Source organism: Cryptomeria japonica, chromosome 10, assembly GCF_030272615.1.
Source record: "Cryptomeria japonica chromosome 10, Sugi_1.0, whole genome shotgun sequence".
Lineage (NCBI taxonomy): Eukaryota > Viridiplantae > Streptophyta > Pinopsida > Cupressales > Cupressaceae > Cryptomeria > Cryptomeria japonica.
This window is the reverse complement of record NC_081414.1, coordinates 684189852-684194131: the sequence shown is the minus strand read 5'-3', so window position 1 is coordinate 684194131 and position 4280 is coordinate 684189852. Positions and strand designations below refer to the sequence as shown.

The 4280-nt window shown below is 36.7% G+C and overlaps 1 long non-coding RNA gene across 1 annotated transcript; it reads left to right on the top strand.

The window, feature by feature from the left end:
- Window positions 1-1020: 1020 nt before the first annotated feature.
- Window positions 1021-3064, top strand: LOC131063443 (uncharacterized). The gene is made up of 2 exons (XR_009111064.2): window positions 1021-2270; window positions 2412-3064. It is a non-coding gene; the product is annotated as an uncharacterized LOC131063443 (long non-coding RNA).
- Window positions 3065-4280: the final 1216 nt, after the last annotated feature.

Below are 4280 nucleotides of genomic sequence, written 5' to 3'. Positions count from 1 at the left end.
ATAGTGAAATGTTCGTGCAAATTAATACCTCATGATGTAGAAATATTTATGAAAACGAAATTCATATAAGTTAAAGATTTTTATAATGATTTTCATAATGTTGTGCACTTATTAATTATTTAAAATATGGAAACCCTAATTGCTACCTTGCACATACCAAATCACATTCTTCCACCTACATATTACTTTTTCACTCTACGAAATTCCTTCTAGGTTTTTGACAATAAATAGATAGTGAAATCTTTGTGCAAATCTATACCACATGATGTAGAAATATTTATGAAAATGAAATTCATTTAACTCAAAGATTTTTATAATGATTTTGATAATGTTGTGCACTTATTAGTTATTTAAAATATGGAAACAGTAATTGCTACCTTGCATTTACCAAATCAGATGCTTCCACCTACATATTACTTTTTCTTTCTACTAAATTCCTCCTAGATTTTTGACAATAAATAGATAATGAAATCTTTGTGCAAATCTATACTCATGATGTAGAAATATTTATGAGAATGATACAAGAGTTATGTTTATAGATTTTGAATTGACAACCTTCATACTCAACCGATCAATTATTAACCTTATCACTTCATCATATTTATTGTACCAAAAAGAAAAGAAAAAAAATCAAGGTAGGTAAATATTAAAGATGAAAAAGATAAATAAATAAAAACAAAGAGTGAAAAAAATGTAGGGACTTGTTACCATTCCGACAAGAGTACTACATAATAGCTATAGTAGTGTACCTCTACGACGTACCCACAGTAGTAGTCCCTCTCCTCTCCCTTAAGTGGGGAGGAGTGAAAAAAAGTAGTAGAAACTTATTACCATGCCGACAAGAGTAAGAGCATAGTGTCTCAATGTGAAAAGGTTTTGTACGAGTGTCCATGAAGTCAAAAACACGTGGTGTTGTACGAGTGGACCGCAGTTAGAGCAACCGGGTGTTGACACGTTGAACTCGTGGGGGATAAAGGGGCTCTAATAATAGGATTAGGCGGGATAAGGGAGCTTCTTCCGCGCCAATAATAGGATTGGACGGGATAAGGGCGGCCTAATCAACGGCAATGGTTGTCGTTCTTCATTTAGAAATTTAATGTTCAATTGTGGAATTGTGCAATTTTGTTCAGATGATGAAGATGGAGGAACAAGTAATGAAGTTAAAGGCGCCTATTAGAGTAGACGACATCCTCACAGTTTATACCGGTTGTGTTATTTTTCAATCGGTAGCCGTTCATCGTTTGGAATGATAGCAAATCCTCATGGTAGATCTGCTCTACCTATTGTAATAAAAGAAATGTTGAGAAGAATGTGTTTTGGCTCCTAATTTTTCTCCAAATGATTCAGATAAATTTCCAATGGTGAAGAGAGTGTTGCAACCCACCATTTCATTAAACTGATTGAAGCTATTTATAATTATACCCCATTTGATTCAAATTGTTATATATCTATCAGTAGTCATATCACCAGTAAGGGAGGATATTTGAGGTGGTGGATCCCTTGCTGTCGTGGGGGCTGCCATTGGAAGTATAGATTTATCATGTTAATTTGATTAACCGCAGGTTCAAAACACTCTGCACCATTGCGAATTTGTCTGGATCATCTGGAGGAAAATTTGGGATGCACAACACTTTCTTTGTGCATTTCTTGCATTGCAGTAGGCCGGGCGGATGCTATGTTTTACTTTTCCAACCAAAAGACTCACAACGCGTGAAACAGTTGAAAGAACCCTGCATTCTGGTTTCAGCTGTCGAAATCACAGCGGTTGAGAGGAGAAAGGTAATGAAAAACCATGAGGTAAAGTAAAACAAATTGCCAGGGAATCCTTGCGTAGGAGCTTGCCTCAAAGTAAAAAAGTTCAGGTGCTTATGGATTTTTCTGCTGCTATTTTAGTGGTTTAAATGTCAGTAATTTTTCTTCTGGGCTTTATGGTATGAAATATTCTTTGAATGAGCTAATATAGCGGACTGATAGAGTCGAGTATAGACTGATGTCGGGTATAAACTTATAGAGTGCTCGGGGTGGGTGGGAGGCTATAGTTGCCACCTCGACAGCAACTTAAGTAGTAGGTTTACTCGCTTCTTCATGAGCGGGTGCTCCAGCCGTCCTATCTATTCCGGCGAGGGGATCAACAGGCGATCCAACCTCCCGGTTCTTTAAATCCTGTAGAATGATGGTTGACTCGCTCTTCTTCCCAGGGGACCTTTTATAGTATTCCTTTAGAGAGGGTGCCGACTCGCTTGCTGATTCGAACAACGCAGCGAAACCAGGTTAGATCTCGCTGTATGCACAGTAGGATGGTCTTTTTGACAACGTACAACGTGTTGATCTCTGATCTGTAACGTTGAAAGAGCATAATCTATTATTTTAATTGATGTTTAAAAGTTTTGCTCGTTAATGAATGCAAACAGGGGCTGCAGACCGGAGTACCCGCCTGAATACTGACAGAATGCAGAGCTAATATACCAAGAAGATTTCTGTAAGCCATTCAAGAAATGATTCAAGCAAATCTGTATATGGGTGTACAGATGGGGTTAAGAGAAATATGGGATTATCTCATATTTCTTGCAGACGTATCTACACTACAAATGAAATTTATATAATTTATCTCCTCCTGAAATTTGAATTTAATTTATCTGCTTATAAGATTTGAACTTGGACCAAATCTCCACAAATTTTCCACCATTACATGCAACTCAGACCATACAGAGCATGCAGATAAGATTGTCAGGCTATGTTCTTTATTGCCTCACTTATGACCATGTTGGAAACCGACCTATTCACCGACCTATTCACCAACCTATTCACCGCCAGTGGAAGACCGCCTTATCTCCACCGCTTGAAGTTTGATCTTATCTTATTTGGTTTCCTGACAACCTCTACATCAAATCAGATTTATCTGATGCTCAGCTTGATGTATCTTGCAGTGCACTCCAAGATTTAACCCTCACACTACAACTATAAAGAAGTGTATTGGAGCTATTAGGAGAACTCTGCAGAATCCCTAAATCAATGTATTTCTATTTTGATCAATACATATAATTCTGCAGTAGTAGATTTGGTACATGTTTTGGCATATTATTTATGGTCTGTTCTTTCTTGTTATCTATTTGCTTGTTGGTCTCTGTTAGTACATAGTATTTGATCCATTCCCATCCACCTCCTTCGGTATCATTGATAGTTCTACCGATCCATTGCACATAACCTAGATTAGCCCAAAGAAAGCCAGCTCTGGTATTTTCAACAAAGGTGGTTTAAGTCAAGATTTTCTTCATCTTATTATAGTAAGATTTTCCCCTTCGATCATCTGAAATACTGATTTAGACAGTTAAAACCTAAAATTATTATTATATATTGATATCACAAACTGTGAAACTTTCATCTCATTACTATGGATTGCTAGCCTCTTGAAGATCAACTAGCTATGCAAGTGATGAATCCATAGATCTACCGCCGTTTACCCCTAAAATCAGTAAATACCAGATTTCTATATGTGCAAAAATAGCAGTATACTTAACGGGAAAGGAATCCAAGAGCACTCACTAGCAACTTTATATCACTTTCAAGGTTTTAAAAAAGGGAAGAATAAATCACGCTCATTAGGAATCTACAAAAAGGGTTAAGTGTCCAACTAAGGAATGGCTTCTAAGCAGACAGTGTGTCCATAATATACATCATACTCCAGCACAATCCTCCCATGGAATGAATAAAAAAAATGTGATAAAAAATAAGGATTAAAGTGGAGCTTTAGTCCCTGTAGGATATGATAAAAGCCTAGAGTGGACGCCTTGTGAGTAGATGGTTAATCGTTGTAAGTAGGATGATGACATGAAATGAATATGGCGTATTGTAGGACAATCTGCATGGACAGAGGGAGGGTCAGGATGGTTGTTCTCAGATCTCTACACAACACCCATTAGGTGAGAATTGACCCTCAAAAACATATGAAAAGCTTCTTGTACGTTTAATTGAAAACGGGTCAATATTTTCAGTTTTATCATTGATTCATGATAGCTAGAGTTTGTCCATATTGACATAAAATAATATTGGTTCTAAATAAGAAGTAACCAAAAATTAAGCCAAGGCAACATGGAGGAACAAGCATTCCCGTGACTATACTTTATGAAGTACAGTGGGAAAACAAGTCGGCAATAACATACTTTATTTAAGAAAGAAATAGAGAATATAATAGCTACCAATACTTTCGGCTCGAAATTAGGGCATCACATCATTCATCTAAATTTGATATCAAATGTAGGGTAAATGCTATCTCTACATTG